Below are 19679 nucleotides of genomic sequence, written 5' to 3'. Positions count from 1 at the left end.
TTACATCATTAGTTTTTGATGTAGTGTTCCATGATTCATTGTTTGCGTATAACACCCAGTGCTCCATTCAGTACGTGCCCTCTTTAATATCCATCACCAGACTAACCCATCCCCCCACTGCCCTCCCCTCTAGAACCCTCAGTTTGTTTCTCAGAGTCTCTCATGGTTCGTCTCCCCCTCCAATTCCCCCCCTTCATTTTTCCCTTCCTTATGTATTTAAGATACTACCTCTTATCAGATATATGGTTTGCAAATATTTTTTCCCATTCTGTGTGCTGCTTTTTCATTTTGTTGATGGTTATTTTGCTATGTGGAAAACTTTTAGTTTGATGTAGTCCCACTGTTTATTTATAAAGGTTTCTGTTGCTCATGTTTTTGGTGTCCTGTAAAAAAAATAATTGTTAAGACCAATGTCAAGGAAATTCTCTCTTATGTTTTCTTTCAGAAGCCCATGGTTTCAGGTTTTATTTACATCTTTATTCCATTTTGAGTTGGTCTGGCTAGGGCTTACAGTGCTAAGTTGAATAGGAATGGTGAGAGTATAGAGGGCACCCTTATCTCGTTCCTGATCTTAGAGGAAAAGCTTCAACTTTTCGCTGTTGAATATAATATAATCATGGGCTTATCATATCTGTCATGTGGTTCTTTATTATGTTAGGTTTGTTTCTTTTATACCTAGTTTGTTGAGAGTTTTTACAATAAAAAGATGTTGAATTTTGTCAATGGCTTTTTCTTCATCTACTGCGATGGTCATATGATTTTTATCTTTCATTCTATTAATATGATCTATTACATTTAGTAATTTGTGTATGTTGAATCATCCTTGCATCCCAGAGATGAATCCTACCTGATCTGTTGTATGATCTTCTTAATGTGCTGGGGGTTTTTGTTGTTGTTTGCTAACATTTTGTTGAGAGTTTTCACATCTATATTCATCAGGGATATTCAAACAGAGTTTGAAATTACATTTTTCCTATAAACTTCTTTAAGCAAACTTGCAAAGTATCAACTATCCATATGTTTAATAAATGTAATATTTTAAGCCAAGAGAGTAATAAAGAAGACATTTTTTTTAATCTCACTACCTAGTTGTCCTCTGGAGAAGGAATAATTTGTTAAATACTTTTTGGTTTTAATGTTTGAATTAATTTTCAAGGTTGGCTTTATTTATTTATTTATTTTATTATTATGTTATGTTAATCACCATACATTACATCATTAGTTTTTGATGTAGTCAAGGTTGGCTTTAAATGAATGACTATAAAATGATAGATACAGCAGGACATTTTGAAAATCAGGAAAATTTTTCCATTTTTAACAGGAAAAATAAAAGAAAAACATTGCCAATTTGAAATGTTGAAAAAATTTGGCAGGGAATATTTAGAGTACATTACTCACATTTTGAGATTCTAGGTAAGGTATAAAGAAATATGTAATATTTTAAATTTTCATGATGATCATATCTTGGGTAGCTCAAAATTACCTGATAATTAAGATATTTAAACTTTTAAGCAATTGGAAAGTTTTTTTACATTTTCAATCTCCAAGCAGTTTTATTTATTTATTTGACAGAGGGAGAGAGCACAAGCAGGGGGAGTGGCAGGCAGAGGGAGAGGGAGAAGCGGGCTCCTCACTGAGCAGGGAGTCCGATGCGGGGCTCGATCCCAGGACCCTGGGATCATGACCTGAGCCAAAGGCAGACACTTAACCAAATGAGCCACCCAGATGCCCCATCAAGCAGTTTTATAACGTTGGCGTCTCTGGTGTGTTAGAACCTGCTAAGAAGGATCTTTAAATTCTAAGAATTAAAAGTACTCTAACTTTGCAAAGAAAAGGAGAACCTAGAGGCTTCTCAGTGAAATGGCTGATTTCAAGAGTAGGTTAGAGCCAGTGCTCAAAAAATTGATGATATCATGTAATGAGAACCGAAGAATCTGATTGAATGAGTTCATACTGGCAACCAGGGACCAACTGAGCACCAAACAATTAAGTATAGTAATAAATTATAAATTACTGAAGAACTAGTAATTGATGAGTCTGTATGTAATAAGGAAAGAAGCTCTTGCTTATAGTGGAAAGCTAAGGGCTGATTGGTAAATATAGGGGAAGTTGGAACATCATCATGATGAAGATTAAATCAGGCAAAGATCATGTCTTGATACTAAATCTAGGGGGAAATTTTGATGAGGAGAAGGATATTTGATTGACTTCAAGTGTCAGGCTACTTATCAAGTGGTAAGAGAGGAAAAAATCCCAGTAATTATGCAGTGGAGAAATCAGGTAACATGGGGTGCCTGGGTGGCTCAGTTGGTTAAGTGACTGCCTTTGGCTCAGGTCATGATCCCGGGGTCCTGGGATTGAGCCCCGCATTGGGCTCCCTGCTCGGCGGGAAGCCTGCTTCTCCCTCTCCCACTCCCCCTGCTTGTGTTCCCTCTCTCTCTCTCTCTCTCTCTCTGTTAATTAAATAAATAAATAAAATCTTAAAAAAAAAAAAAAAGAAATCAGGTACCTGACAACTTGACTAGCTAATAAAAGTTTTACAGAATGAAAGGACAGATAGACCTAGTATGTCTCCAGATGTGATATTCTGGTCAAGAATACCTGACTTCATCCTAACCACGTCAGATAAGTGCAAAATGAGGAATGTTTTATTGAGAGAAAGGAGGGATGACTGTGTCCTTTAAAAATGTCGATGTCATAAAAGATGACGAAAGGCTGTGGAAATATTCACATTAAAAAATACTGAAGAGGCATGACAAGTAATTATACCTGACCCTAGGCTCTTCCCTGTACTAGAGGAGAAAAATATGTATCTTGTAAAGGACATTATTAGTTCAACTGACAAAATTAGAATATGGAGAGAGTAGATTAGATAAAAATATTATCTCCATCTAAATGTATACAGTTGATACTCTCTTTGGTTATGCAAGAGACTATCCCTGAATGGATTTCTTAGGGACTACACACTGAAATTTTATTTGTAAAGGGCCATGATGTATGTAAGTTAGTGTCCAGCGATGCAGGGAAAAAAAAAAATCTGTGTGTAGAGAGTACAGGTGCAAATAGGGTAAAATGTTAACAGTAGATGAATTTAGGTAAAAGGTATAAAAGAGTTCTTTGTGCTATTTTTGTATTAACTTTGTGTAAGTTTGAAAATTTCAAATAAGAATTTTTTTTTTATTTAAAGGGAACTGAAGACACCTTTAATTCTAACACTTGATAGAATTTTAAAAAACAGCAAAACCAAAACTTCCCCAGACATAATTTCAGTATTTAATAAACTAGTAGGAGATTGACTACTTTGAAAAACTAGTAACTGATGAGTCCGTAAAGTAATTGATGAGTCCTTATAAAGACATGAAGGAGATTTATGATGAAGGCATCAAAGTAAACAACATGATGTAATTATCTCTCATGTCCATGATTCCTTTTCTCTGCGATTTTGGCAACTGGTATAACCACAGCTATGAGGAAAAGTTGTTGTAGTAAAGACAGAACAAAAGTAGCAATGAGTTTACTGACAATGTCCTAACTTATTGTTTCTATTTTTTAGGGATATTCAGGTACCTAAATAAAAAGGACCCAAACTATTATCCTTAGTTTCAGAATATTTAGAATTAGAGAAGAAACAGCATACACATTTTCAATGACTTGTGTGATTATGAATTTTTACTGTTACTCATGAAAACAGTTGCCTGACCTCTGGTAGTACATTAACCATTTCATTCCTTTGTTTATGTCTTGCTTTGAAAGCTCCCTTTGCTTCTGTCCTGCAGCTCTGTAATTAGATTCATTAATCCTCTGATCTACCCTAGTTTCCACCAACTTACTGAAGTCTCTGGCAGCCTGCTTTATCAATGCCTTCCTTATTTATTTTCTCCTCTTGTCTTTGACCCAGTGATAGCTCCTCTTATGAACTACTTAGTCAGGAGGAATTTTGACCAATTCAAACAATTTAAAAATGTTTGAATTTGGGAATAAAAGGCACAGCATAGGGAATATAGTCAATGATATTGTAATAGCGTTTTATGGTGATAGATGGTAGCTACACTTGTTGTGAGCATAACATAACGTATAGAGATGGTGAATCACTATGTTGTATACCTGAAACTAATGTAACATTCATTGTGTGTCACCTATTCTCAAATTTTAAAATTCCAAAAAAAAAAAAAAAGAATTACGAAAACAGAAAAAATAAAGAAATACGAATAAAAATGCTTGACTAAGCAAGTCACAACACCATGTGTTTTCTCTCCCTGGAATAGACCTGCTCTAAGATGAAACTTCTCATCTTTCTGTGGTTTTGTTTATATTAATATACTTGTATCAAAGTCTTTATGGAAAGGGACAGATTATAAGTAAATGAATTAAACTATTTTCAATGACTTCCTACTTCTACTTTCAGAACTGTTTGAGAGGGCTAGAATTCCTATGTAATCTATTAGACCCTAATTACTTCTGCTTCTAAGAAACCTTAGGATTCCAAGCTTTGATACTTCCCTTGAACACCTTAAATCCTATTTCTTCACTACCAAAGGAATATATTTCTAGTGATAAAATTCCAAAAATGGGCATTAAAGGTGACTCTCTTTTCACTCGGATGACTCCACAGAAATGATTGCCGAATCTGCCAGTCTATCCCCATTGATTAACTTCTGCTGTATAAAGCATGAAAACTGAAAACAATCATTCCCATCAGACCTCCCCTTCCTCACCCCCAGACTATTACTATGGACTGGAAAAAACAAACAAACCTAGACAAATGCCAGATACCTATGTAATAATAAATGTGTACAGGGAAAGTGATAGGTACTAAATTTTACTAAGAGTTTTCTTAGGCTAAACTCTATGTATACAATATCTCAGTTTCAAAAGGAGAAATGTGCAGACTCCTTTTAAAGAAAAAAATATTAGGGCACCTCGGTGGCTCAGTTGGTTACACGTCTGCCTTCGGCTTAGGTCATGATCTCAGGATCCTGGGATCAAGCCCCGTGTGGGGCTCCCTGCTCAGTGAGGGGAGTCTGCTTCTCCCTCTTCTGCCCCCCCACTCATGCTCTCTCTCTCTCAAACAAATAAATAAAATCTTAAAAAAAAATAAAGAAAAAATATTATCTCAGACCCTCCAATATTAAATTATTTTTATCATTATTTAAATATTTACAAATATAAAACAAAGTATAAGTTCCTTATGCTTATAGACCCAATGGAGTCATGAAGCCAAAATAAATTATAAATTTAAAAACAAGAAAAGTACAAAACCAAAGAAAATTACATCACCATTACTAGGAAGGCAAAAAGCATTGTTGAAACTAAATTGCTTTTTCAAAGTGAATATGACAGGTTTCTCTGAGTTCAGCATGTCTGTACTACTCGGTGCTGACTTTTATCATTTTTCTCTATTCAAACTGCTAGAAACCTTTATTTTATACAGCTTTATGATCTCATTTGGCCTTGACTTGGCACAAAAACATATTTTATGTAAGTATTCTTCTGTTGGTTTCTCATTAGGCTATGACAATTAAAGTGGTACTATTTGGGGACAATATGATCCAGAACACGAATGCCAAAGTAGGCACTGACACTATACGGTACTAGTTTGTTTAAAGATGTTTATTCACTTTATATGTATATATATATTTTTTACCATACTTATGTTCCTCATTTTAAAAAAAGATTGTCATGGGCGCCTGGGTGGCTCAGTTGGTTAAGCGACTGCCTTCGGCTCAGGTCATGATCCTGGAGTCCCTGGATCGAGTCCCGCATCGGGCTTCCTGCTCGGCAGGGAGTCTGCTTTGTCCTCTGACCCTATCCCCTCTCAGGTGTTCTCTCTCTCTCATTCTCTCTCTCTCAAATAAATAAATAAAATCTTTAAAAAATAAAAAAATAAAATAAATAAAAAAAGATTGTCATAAAAGTGACAATCTGAAACTAAAAAAAAGTTATCAATAAACCTTTGACCAGGAGGGAGTTTGTGGACTCCTAAGATGAGAGACACTACATTATGAGATTTAATCCTTATAACAGTGTTAGTAGATTGATATTATTTTTACCATCTTACAGATAAGGAGGTTGAGGTTCAGAGAAATTAAATAAATTGCCACCAATCACACAGTAAGAAAGTGGATTGGGGTGAACTTTCAGTTGTAGCAGGTTACAGACGGATGCTAGTCAAAGAAACGGTAAGGGTTGTGTTTCATGTAACAGTCTTACACTTGTACAAATTCTGTCGTATATTTTTTTCTTTGTTCTCATACCTTAGCTGAGACAGGAGAATGCTATGTTATTTAAGTTCACTTTTGTTCCAATTCACTGAATAGTCTTCTGTATATGGTATCATATGGTAATCTACACTTGTTTTTTGTTTCTTTTTGTTTTTGTTTGTTCGGTTGGTTATTGACTAGAAGACTAACCAACAAATCTCACTGTGGAAACTTCCAGGGTAGTCCATGAATATAATCTATATGAGGTGTACATCAAATCAGTTGTTGATGTTCTCCTCCTTCACCACCTTCTGAGACCGTAAATGTCACCACTATAAAACTGCTGATGATTCTCTGCTTGGAGAGTAGGAAACTTATTCATGCAGTCCAGTGCCCTGTTCCATCATTCCAGCGTCAGGTTGGCTTGACCTAACCATAAATCTGAAGTTTGCAGTGATCATTCTGTTAACCTGTTGGATGTTTTAAACCTTGATTTAAAATTTTCAAATACAAAAATAGAGTAGATGTACTCATTACCAACTTTAACAAGAAACCTTTTGAAAAAGAAAAAAAAGTAGGATATTTTCTATTTCAGGCACAATGTAATAATGTATGCGTTGAAATTCAATCAGAAGAAAAACATCTAAAGATGTAGCTGAGAAACCATTGGTATGATTCTTTTCGGAGCACTCATGACACTGGTAGGATTATAGCTTAATTAGTAAATTACAGAGCTTGTATCTTTAAAATGTTCAAATATTAGGCTGGAGAAGTTCTAATAAAATGAACTAAAATCTGGTTGCCATAAACAGCTTCTCTTTCCTCTGGCCATAGAGTTCATCACTACCCTATAATTCTTTGTCTTTCCTCCATGTTCAGCCCAAACGAGTAATGGTAAATCGTAATGACCATATTTAACCTTACATTTGAGCATCTTATACGCTGAGATATTTCACGTACTACATTATTTCTTTTGGTAATTTTAAAGTTTCTACAACCACTTTTTCTCAGGTATTACAAAATTGGCTGTATTTGCCCCATTCATTGTAAAACGCTCAGTAATCTGATACAATATTATGAGATAGCAAGTAGCAAGAACAAGCAGCCTTGTGTCCTGGTGCTTTTAGTTTTGAGAAACTTTTGATATTCATAAAGAAAGGATGACTCTTAACATATAAATAATAATACAAGATATAGTAAAAAGGTAAACAACAGTAAATGTAATAATAAAATGATAATAAGACTTAATTTTTGACTTAATAATACTATAAACCAGTTCTCTGCTAGGGACTTTATACATACTGACTCATTTAAACTTAATGGCATTTTTTAGTATACTGTAGTATACTGTTATTATCCTCACTGTTGAGAAAACTGAGGCATGGGGAGACTTACCCGAAGTTATCCAAGCAGAAGATGGCAGAGCTGAGATTCAAGCTTAGGTCTTTCTGACTTCAGCTTGAAGTCACTACTGTTCCCAGTACTTATAGACACTGGGTCTGCATTCATAAATAATATATCCATGCAATCTATACTCCTCGAGCTTGAATTCTAAGAAGGAAAGAAAAGACCGGTGATAAACAAGTAAACAAATATAAATTAACTAATTGTCATGCATTCTGTACAGGAGAGAACAAGATACAATGAAAGAGAACAATCGGGGCCATACTTAAGTGGTACAGAGAGGCTTCTCTAAGGAATGACATTGACGCAGACACTCGAACGATGAGAAGTCATTTGTGAAGGGCAAAGGGGAAGAATTATTCAGACCTAGCAATAGGCATGCCCTGAGGCAGGAGGGACACTGGTAGATCTGAAGTGAGAGGACATCAGTGTGGGGAGGAATTATAAAGGTATGAAATGAGGTTAGAGATGAATCAAGGATTAAGGCCCTTCTCTTAGAAGGGTGCAGTGCTTGAACAAGGAACCCAGTTTTTTAATTTTGTACTGGATCCTGCAAATTGTATAGTGAGTTCTAATTGTGAGTTATAGGAAGGAAACTTGATGTTATTATAAGTATAATGGGATGTCTTCAAAGTATTTATGCAAGGATGCAATCTGAGGCTCAAATCAATACACAGAAATTAAAATTCAATGTGATAGTCATGACCCAAAATATAAATGTCCAGTTTCAAATGAGTACAGAGTTCAGCTTGTTCAGGAGAGTATGTGGCTCAAATCAGATATCCCATAGGAGCAATATTAAGGCTTTTTTATATGGCCAAGACAGGTAACAACTAACAGTTTCCATAAGCATTTTTTAGAAGTCTTAATCAGTGGAGCCAAAGCTGCTGCTTGAGAAAAATCTTAACTCTGCCTGCAGAACTCCTGGCTTACAATCTAGGTGAAAGTATTGTTATGGCTCTATATAGTATTAGAAAATCCAAGAGTATGGATTTTCCCTTCAGTTAGAAACGTGGAGTATCTGTGCTCCTGGATCTTTCCAAAGACTCTAACCTTAAATGGTCTATGTACCAAAAGATAGAAAGTCTAGCTGACATAAGTGATTTGTAAAGGATAAAGCCTGAGAGCTGCTAGTTATCTACTCTTCTTGGTATATGGAAGTGTGTTCTTAGGAGTGTGATATATTACCATATCTGAATCATGTTAGTCTGATTCATTGTAGACATTCAATAAATGTCATTTGATTTGAAAATAACCTTAGCTTCTCCCAGAACAGCCTTCATTTAGTGAGCCTTTATTCTGCATCTATAAAATTATTATCAAAGGTATCATCTGTTACCCAAATGAAGTTTCCTATAATAATTTTTTGAAAAAAATTTTCATGATGAGGAATTTCTGTTAGAAAAAAATTATATCTTTCAAAGGATTCATATAATTTCTTTTATCAGCAACAAAAATGATAGAATCCTTTATAACCATTTTGCTTTGACTACTTGGAAGCTTACAAATTTAGTCTTTAATACAATAATATTTGCCTTTATAAACCTAATAGGGCTAGCTTATTTGCTTCTTTTTTTATTTGACCATTTAGAAATTTATGAAAAATGTTCCATCTCACTAGCAGTAAAGGGAATGCAAAAATAAATAAAAAAATTTTTTGCCCATCAAATTAACAAAATTTCAGAAGTATTGAGTCATATTTCCAATACATATTAAATGGTACTATAAAGTGATCATTATTAGATCTATATATGCTGATATGGAATAATTGGCAGGATATATAGCTATAAAACAAAACAAAACACCAAGGTGCAGAACTTGTATAGTGTGGTCAGTTGTGTACTGGTAAAACAACTCTCTGATAAAAAAAAAAAAGCTCTGATTCATAGCATTTTTAGATTTCCATGGGGTAAATACTCCTGCAATGGCTTATTTCAAGCTACCAACATGAAGTCACTGAGCGTGGAGTTGGGAAGGGATGTATATTATTGGTTCTCATGAACCACTATGAGCTGACTTCCACCACACTCCTGAATAGCATAGTACATATATTAGGAATTCAAAAAAGTGAATGTAAAAAATCCTCATGATCTTAAGTGAAAAGACAAGTGTTGTATGTATTATATATTTATTGCACACATGTAATAATTATATATAATTATGCATATAAACAGACTTACGGGTAAATGCACTTGTGTGTGATCCCATTTTTATTTTAAAGATACATACATGTAATTGTATGGGTATGGGGAGTAGTTTGAGGGAGAGAGAAGGAGGCAGGGAGAGGGCATTACTATTCATCTGGTTGGGAAATGAAAGTTTTATTCCACAAGAATTTAGAAAAGAAATAAAACTGGTTTGTTATTAGGTAAGCATAGTACAATATTTGCATATAGCTAACCTGCTGTAGACTACATAGTTAGGACAAAGTTTCACACAATTTAGATAGCAAAGAGAAGAAAAGAACAGTAATTTCTCTAATCACCTAGAGATGGTCTCTGTACATCTCCTGAGAGCCCTGAGCTGATTCTGATAGTACATGTTTACATATCTAGATGTTATCTGGCCTGCAACCATACATATATTTCACTGTTGTAAAAGTGGGAGTAAAGATGGGGTGCAGTCCCTAGAGATTTATCTGTATCCCAAAGGTTAGAATAAGGATTTAGATTCACTGTGTTTTCAAGGAAATACTCTACTGAATGGCGAGGAGAATATAGTAACTTTGCCCTTTATAAAGTGGAGAAAATAATTTTTATTTACCCTTACACAGGTTAAAATGAGGACTAAAAGGGATATCTATAGTGATTATTTGGTGAATTGGTTTTATTTTTTAATTATTGCTTGTATTTTCTAAATATTCCTAATGAACATGTATATTTTATAATCGGGGGAAAATGTTATTAAAAAACAGATATTGGGGACTTGATTTTACAGTAAGATCATGTCACTATATTTTATTCTTTTGATTTTTTTAGTTTCATTTTTAATTTAAATTCCAATTAACATGCAGTGTAATATTAGTTTCAGGTGTAGAATTTAGTGATTCATCACTTACATACAACACCCAGTGCTCATCACAACAAGTGCCCTCCTTAATACCCATCACCTGTTTAACCCAACCTCTCACCCACCTCCCTCCAGCAACCCTCAGTTTGTTCTCTGTAGTTAAGAGTCTGTTTTATGTTTTGCCTCTCTCTTCCCCCGACCATGTTCATTTGTTTTGTTTCTTAAATTCCACATATGAGTGAAATCATATGGTATTTGTCTTTCTCTGACTGAGTTATTTCACTTAGTGTAATACTCTCTAGCTCCATGCACGTTATTGCAAATGGCAAGATTCCATTCTTTTTTATGGATGAGTAATATATTCCAGTGTGTGTGTGTGTGTGTGTACCACATCTTCTTTATCCATTCATCAGTCGATGGACATTTGGGCTCTTTCTATAATTTGGCTGTTGTTGATAATGCTGCCATAAATATCGGGGTGCATATATCCCTTTGAATCAGTATTTTTATATCCTTTGGGTAAATACGTACTAGTGCAATTTTTGGATCAAAGGTAGTTCTATTTTTGACTTTTTGAGGAAACTCCATTCTATCTTCCAGACTGGCTGCACCAGTTTGCATTCCCACCAACAGTGCGAGAGGGTTCCCCTTTCTCTGCATCCTTGCCAGCATATGTTGTTTCCTGTGTTGTTATTTTTAGCCATTTTGACAGGTGTGAGGTGATATCTCATTGTACTTTTGATTTGTATTTCCCCGATGATGAGTGATGTTGAACATCTTTTCATGTGTCTGTTAGCCATCTGGATGTCTTTTTTGGAAAAATATCTATTCATGTCTTCTGCCCATTTCTTAACTGGCTTATTTGTTTTTTGGGTGTTGAGTTTGATAAGTTCTTTGTAGATTTTGGATACTAGCCCTTTATCTGATATGTCATTTACAAATATCTTCTCCCATTCTGAATGTTGCCTTTTAGTTTTGTTAGTTGTTTCCTTCGCTGTGCAGAAGCTTTTTATTTTATTCTTTTGAGATTCCTTTTTAAAATCTCCGGTTGTTTTACTGTTGATCATTATATTTACAAGTTCATCACTGTGTACTTTTTTCCTGTTCTGGAGAATAAATAAAGCAGGAAAATAACCTTGTTTTCAAAGAGCTTATAATATATAGCTTATATATAACAGATAATATAATAGATAAGCTTAACTTATATGGAATAGCAGTGAATGTTAGAAGCAAATGGTATATAACCAAGGGATACAGTGTATAGTATGGTGCTCTGATAGTTAAGAGGAATAAGAAATCAGAGTATTAATAATTTTAAGAAAGGTTGTTTGGAAGTTTAGGATTTGCTTTGAAGTTTGCTTTTTAAGTAAGTGAAAATCCCTTCAGATGAGTATGATGTCATAAGCCTGGGTATAGGGTGAGAATGAACCTGGACTTTTTTAAGGGGATTCACATACTGGGGAGAAGGAAAGAAAATTGTAAATATAGAATGGGCTGCTTAAATGGGGAGACCTTAGAAGTAGGGAGGCCAATTCAGAAATAGTTGGAACAAATCAGACTTGAGGGACTAAATTTAATTAGTGCCATCCTGAAAGAAAGATGATGATGATTCTGAATATAAGGAAAAGGTAGAGAAGAATGAGTTAGAGATTGTCCTAGAGGTCTGGAAGTATAATGTATCACAGAAGAATTTGTAGGAGAAATTAATGCATTTTATATTTGATACAATAATTCTACATCTAATTTGAAATGTCTGTTTGTCAGATGCTGTATGGGTTGGATTGAATCCCCCAAAGAAGTCCTAATCCCTAACACCTCTGAGTGTGACCATATTTGGAAATGGTGGCATTGCAAATGTAGTTAAGATGAGGTCATACTGGAGTAACGTAGGCCCTTAATCCAATATGACTGGTGTCATTATAAGAGAAGAAGACACTGAGACAGGGACACACAGAGAGAAGGTGTCCATGTGATGATGGAATCTGATATTGGAGTGATGCTTGTACAAGCCAAGTACCCCCAAGGATTGCTAGCAAATAACAGGCTGGAAAATGTAGGGAAGGATTCTCCTCTACAGGTTTCATAGGAAGCATGGCCCTGCGAACACCTTAATTTCAAAGTTCTACCCTCCAGAAATGGGAGGCAATAAATTTCTGTTGTGTTAAGCCACCAAGTTTGTGGTACTTTGTTATGGCAGCCACAGGAAGCTAATAAAGATGCTGATACGGTTCTTTGATTTTTCTTTTTTCTTTTTTTTTTTAAGATTGTATTTATTTTTGAGAGGGAGCACGAGCGAGGAAGAGCTGCAGAGGGAGAGAGAAAGCAGACTCCCACCTGAGCAGGGAGACCGTTGCGGCACTTGATCCCAGGGCCCTGGGGTCATGACCTGAGTCAAAGGCAGACACTTAACTGACTGGGCCACCCAGGTGCCCTGATTTTTCTTTTTAACCATCCCCTTCCTTCAACTTTCTTCTTTGGAAAAATTTGCAAGTACAAAATGTAAATCGGTATATGCAGTCAAAGGTGGAGAGAGTAGTTTGTTAAATTTTTTCATATCTGTGTATTTATTAGTGTTTTGTATTCTCTATCATCATCATTCCAAAATGGTATTTTCATACAGGCCAAATAATCTCATTAGATTATGCAGTGTTAGCTCATTGGAGTGTGTGCTCTGCATATGCATTTGGGAATAGTTAAGGTAGTGATACGTCTTTTCAGCTTATCCAGCAATCTAAAATTCCATTGCCTACCTTTTCAAGAATATCAGATGTCAGAATGAAGTGGCAACTCAGCCATGTGGATTAGGAAGAATACTGGGATCACAAAGTAAGCAAAGCAAGCATGGGTCACAGAGCACATGCTCAAATGCCTTGAGGACCTGCTATAATAAAAGGAAATTTAAAAAAGGGGGGAGAGTAGTAAATGTTTGTCCCTGGAACTTTCTCCATAGAGGTCCTGTATAAGAACTTGTATTAATTCTTTTGTTTCCAATGACAAATTCAGTATTTTAATTATTAAAATGACATCAAGGCCGTATCTCATTTTAGATGCTGTTCCCTTTCTCCTTAATCTGCTTTTCCGGCTTGGTTTCTGATATATTTATATATGTAAGTTTTTTGTGGGGAAATACTTCCTCTTTTTTTATTTTTAATTTTATATATATTTTTTGCCTTATAAGTTTGGGGGATCAATTAGACTACCAAATATTTGACATAATTTGGAAGTAAAACTATCTTAAGTGCATGTGAACGTATGATTTTTGGCACTCATACTGCCCAAGCCACAACTTTTTATTCTTTTTAAGTGAAATATAGACTTTGAGGCTCACTGACCTTTGAATACAAGTTCCTTTTCCCAGAAGAGTATACACTGTCCATTTGGTTCCCATGAAAAACTGCCTTGAACATATTGGTAAAGAGCAGTCCTCATTTCCCTAAAAAGTTAGTTCCTTTATCAACTGTGGAATCTGAGTAACTCTACACTTTTGCTGGTTCAGATGATTTCTAGAATTGCTATCTTGTGGCAGAATTAATCACAGCAAAAGAAAATGTGCCAGTGTGGACAATTTTAGGCCAAAAAAGAGCCAGAGAGCTCAAATTTGTGTAGCTTGTTAATAATATACCTAATTTATAGTACTTAAGATCCTTATTCAATTACTAATTTGACTAAAATGCCCAAAGATTTTAATGTTCAGTGTTAATAAGATATCATAAGGCTATTTAAGTGGATGCTTAAAATTTTTGATGTATTAGTTGTTTTCTATAAAATCTCAGTTGGCTGTAATTCCAGTTCACATTTGCCTTATTCAGATTCTAGTGTTTATTTTTTTTTTATTTTTTATTTTTTTTAAAGATTTTATTTATTTATTTATTTGAGAGAGCGAGAATGAGAGAGAGAGAGAGCACATGAGGGGGGAAGGGTCAGAGGGAGAAGCAGACTCCCCGCTGAGCAGGGAGCCCAACGCGGGACTCGATCCCGGGACTCCAGGATCATGACCTGAGCCGAAGGCAGTCGCTTAACCAACTGAGCCACCCAGGCACCCTCTAGTGTTTATTTTTTTAAAAAATGAAGCAAAAAAGTGATTAATGGCTTATCTGGTTAAGAACATAAGGAAGAATTTGCTTAGAAAAAACATTTTTCTTTCTGAATTTCTGTACTTCATAGATTGAACCATAGGAAATTATCGTTTGTGTGGGTTAAAGAGACAATTTCCTATGGTTCAACGTATTACTTAGTTTAGAATAATAGAGTCCTCTCTGTACGCTTATAACATACGGGCTATAAAATAACAGTTTATCCCATTTATACATTTTTTGGCATAATTAGAATGGGTTTTCAGATTTGAGAGGTAGCTTTTTTTTTCTCAAAGATTTTATTTTTAAGTAATGTGGGGCTGGAACTCAGAAACCCTAGATCAAGAGTCGCATGTTCCACTGACTGAGCCAAACAGGTTCCCTGAAAGGTAGCATATTTTTAAAAAATTTCTTAAATTAATTAATTTTTTAATTTAAAAATTTTTTAAAGGTTTTACTTATTTATTTGAGAATGGGAGTGAGCACAAACAGGAAGAGGGGCAGAGGGAGAAGGAGAAGCAGACTCCTGCCAAGCAGGGAGCCCAACGACGGCGGGGCTCCATCCCAGGACCCCAGGATCATGACCTGAGCAGAAGGCAGACGCTTAACTGAGTGAGCCAACCAGGTGCCCCTAATTTTTTATTTTTAACTAGGCTCAGCGTGGAGCCCAACATGGGGCTCAATCTCATGACCATGAGATCATGACCTGAGCTGAAACCAAGATTGGGATGCTTAACTGACTGCCCACCCAGGTGTCCCAAGATTATTTTTAAATCCAGTGCTTTAATTATCTTATAGTTTAAGGTCAATTCAGATTATGAAATGACTGTACCATAGCTGATAACAGTAGTATTCTGTATGTATAGAAGTCACCTTGGGGTGCCTGGCTAGCTCAGTCTGAGGAACATACAAATGTTGATCTTAGGGTCATGAGATCAAGCCCCACATTGGGTGTAGAGATTACGTAAATAAATAAACTTAAACAGAAAGGGTCACCTCTTACTCCTTAAGCAGATATTTGTTTAGTTATGAGAAACAAAGCAAAGATAGAAAATCAAAGTGTTATTAGCCTCATTATGAAATTAGACTATTAAAATAAATCAACATTCTGGAAATATGATATTAAATTAAATTAACTTTATTTGAACAGACACAAAACTGCTTTCTAAGGGGGGACTCTGGCTTTTCCTATAAGAACTTGTGCAGTTTGGGGCACTTGGGTGGCTCAGTCGGTTAAGCATCTGCCTCTGGCTCAGTCATGATCCCAAGGTCCTGGGATTGAGCTTCTCCCTCTCCCTCTGCCCGTCCCACTGTTGTGCTCTCTCTCAAGTGTTCTCTCTCTCTCTCTCTCTCAAGTAAATAAAATAAAAAATTACACAACCTTGCTAAACTCTGTTACTTAAAAAAAAAAGAACTTCTGCAGTTTATCACTGCATAAGTGGGTGGTTTTTCAACTAGATAAGACTACATCAGACTTGAATTTTCATATCAAAACATTGACTTTTCCTAGTATTTACAACATAGATTTTTGTTTTGTCTGCAACACAGGACACCTGCACAAATGACATTTCTTAGCAATGCCTCTCTTGGAGTTTTAGAAAGGGTTATCTGAAAGGATATGTTAACCATTCATCCTTCTAGGATAGCCGTTATCTTATATCTAATTAGATTACGGTCCCTGGAGACCAGGTGAACCTGGCTGTACCAATTTTACTGCAGTGTGAGGTATTAGGCATATGGGAGAAAAAAAGGGGTGCTTGGAAGGGGCACCTAGCTCCCTCCCCTGGAGGGACAAGGTGGCTGGGGGGTGTTGGAGCCTTGGCGAATGGCTTTCTTGCTGGCCACTTGCAGAGTGAGTGGACCCCAAGGGTCTGGAAAAGGGGTAGGCCCCCACCCCTGTATCCTTGGGGTCCCTGCTGCCTTTCCTGGCCGGGCTAGGCTGTGGGCACGAATGTCACTCTCTTTCTGCCTCCTTTCCACTGCCCTCTGGGGGTGTGGATTCAGGATTTGTTTCTAGTGTCCAAGACTTTGCTAAGAAACCTACAGGAGCTCATGCTTATCTACAAATCTTGATAGAACATTTAAAGCTTTTTGATGACAAATTTCAAAACTGCAAAGATGAACAGAGAAAGAATATTGAAACTCTCAAAGAAACAACAAATAGCACGGTAGAATCAATTAAACACTGCATTGTGTTGTTGCAGATTGCTAAAAGTACTATTAATTTTGTAGATGCAGTATACCAATCTAGTCCCTTGGAACCTGTCATCAACACAATGCCTACCCAGAACCTGCTCAGTTGTGTAAGTCAGAGCCACGCCTGTCTTCCCTACCAGTTGGACCTGTATTAGCTATATTGGCACTTACCACCTAGTAGCAGTTTGACTTATCCAAGTCATGTCAACTTGTCTCCAAAGTAATACAGCTTTCAAAGACCCAGTTTATAGCTGTGTGTTTCCTTTCATTTTATTCCTAGCTCAATTTCCTTTCCTCCCTCCAACCTCTTCTTCCTTCCTTTCATGTATTATTATACTAGGAGTTGGTGAAAATGATTCAGTCCCTGACCTCTCTTAACACAGTCTAATGCAGGGAGACATGCAAAGAAAACATTCCGAGTCCCTATGTAAAAACTTGATGATAAATTCTGTACATAATTTAACATTAGAAGAAGTTTGTTTCTCTTAGCACATAGACATGCTTACTGCTACTAAATAATATAGTGGAAAACTAAAAATAAATGACTTCTTTACTGGTTTAGGTCATTATTTTTCTTATGTAACAAGAAGTTTGGAGGTAGCCAGCCCAAGGGCAGGTATAGTGGCTTCTGTATTTCCACTGTGCTATACTTAGCATGGTGCTCTCATTCCTCTTTCTTATTGCTTCAGACCCAATATGGCTGCTTCATTTGCAGGCATTACATTTACTTTACAGGCAGGAAGAAGAATAAAAGACCTCATTTTTGTTCGGCTTACTCCTGCTCCCTACAAAAAAGGGAAGTTTGCATGAGGAACTTCTTGCTGTGTCTCATTGTCTAGAATTTTATTACATGCCTCAGAGTATTTTAGTTTTCTAATCACTATAGTAGAGGAAGGCAAGTGTAAGAAGCATTGAAATGGGTATTCAGTGACACTGAAACAATAAATGATAAATCATTCAAGACTAATAAATTCTAGGCCAATTGCCTTGACCTTTGCATTCCAAAACCAGTTGTGTTTTGAATAACATCAGGATCCAAAAGAAATCCAGGGGAAGATATTTGCAAATGACATTTCTGATAAAGGGTTAGTATCCAAAATCTACAAAGAACTTATCAAACTCAACACCCAAAAAACAAATAATCCAGTTAAGAAATGGGCAGGAGACATGAATGGACACTTTTCCAAAAAAGACATCCATATGACTAACAGACATATGAAAAGATGCTCATCATCAAGGAAATAAAAATCAAAATTACAATGAGATACCATCTCATACCTGTCAAAATGGCTAAAATTAACAACACAGGAAACAACATATATTGGCAAGGATGCAGAGAAAGGGGAATCCTCTTCCATTGTTGGTGGGAATGCAAACTGGGGCAGCCACTCTGTAGAACAATATGGAGGTTCCTCAAAATAGAACTACCCTATGATCCAAAAATTGCACTAGTAGGTATTTACCCAAAGGATACAAAAATACACATTCTAAGGGGTACATACACCCTGATGTTTATAGCAGCATTATCAGTAATAGCCAAACTATGGAGAGAGCCCAAATGTACATCGACTGATGAATGGTTAAAGAAGATATAGTATATATAGGCCTGCGCAGTGGCTCCTTGTCAGGTGGCAGCCATGGCGGGTCAAGAGGATCCAGTGCAGCGGGAGATTCACCAGGACTGGGCGAACCGGGAATACTTTGAAGTCATCACTAGCAGCATCAAGAAAATCGCGGACTTTCTCAACTCGTTTGATATGTCTTGTCGTTCAAGACTTGCAACGCCAAATGAGAAATTGACACCTTGAACGGAGAATAGAGTACATTGAAACACGGGTGACAAAAGGTGAGACCCTCACCTGGAACTACACCATGCTGCTGCTGGGAAGTTGCTTTACGGAATAGAGGCCAACGTGGGAAAGGCCCCAGCAGCCTCAGCTCCTTCCTCTCTTCTTAAGGAGCAACAGGGCTTATTCTTGTTTTTCTTTTTTCAAAAGTGTGGCCTTTGGGTTCTGCCATGTACATCGGTGTGTGATGTGGCATGTGGGAAGATGTCCAGGGGAGCTCTTGGAACCAACATTAGGCATTTTATCTTTTAAGTAACATTTTGTAGAACTGTTTGTCAGTGTATTTGAGGCTCTCCGAGCCAAACACCTGGGACTCTTTGTCAAGGTCCTCCCCACCTCTCTTTCTCTCTCTCTCTCTGACTTTCCTTACAGCTCCCATTGCCTCTGCATTGATTCTATAAACAGTCTTTGTCTCCTTTCCACCTTTGGTGGGGGGTGGGAGGCAGTCCTGGCTGAGACACTTATGCCCTGGCAAGGTGGCCACCAGAAAATGTTGTTCCTAACCCACCAGTTTCTTGTCCTTTTGGGGAGGTCAAGGCCCCCACTTGACTTGAAGCGACATTTTCAGAATTTTCTTTTTGTCACTTGGGGTGTCTTTGCCTCTCATATTTCCCTAATAAACTCAACTAAAAAAAAAGAAAAAAGAAAATATAGTATATATACACAATTGAATATTACTCAAACATCAAAAAAGTGAAATCTTGCCATCTGCAATGACATGGATGGAGCTAGAGTGTATTATGCTAAGTGAAATAAGTCAATCAGAGAAGGACAAATACCATATGATCTCACTCATATGTGGAATTTGAGAAAGGAAACAGATGAACATATGGGAAGGGGGAAAGGAAAAAAAGGAGAGAGGGAAACAAGTCATAGGAGACTCCAAATGATAGAGAACAAACTGAGGGTTGGTGGAAGAAGGTGGGTAGGGGATGGGCTAGGTGGGTGAT

The 19679-nt window shown here is 36.5% G+C and overlaps 1 protein-coding gene and 1 pseudogene across 1 annotated transcript in view; both read left to right on the top strand.

The window, feature by feature from the left end:
• ADAMTS6 (ADAM metallopeptidase with thrombospondin type 1 motif 6) overlaps window positions 1–19679 on the top strand; it is a 306464-nt gene that overhangs the window by 65659 nt on the left and 221126 nt on the right. The gene's annotated exons all lie outside the window — the stretch shown is intronic.
• On the top strand, window positions 18520–18787 carry LOC110591175 (annotated as a pseudogene).

This window comes from Neomonachus schauinslandi, chromosome 7 (assembly GCF_002201575.2).
Source record: "Neomonachus schauinslandi chromosome 7, ASM220157v2, whole genome shotgun sequence".
Classification (NCBI taxonomy): domain Eukaryota; kingdom Metazoa; phylum Chordata; class Mammalia; order Carnivora; family Phocidae; genus Neomonachus; species Neomonachus schauinslandi.
This window is presented reverse-complemented; position numbering and strand designations above follow the sequence as displayed.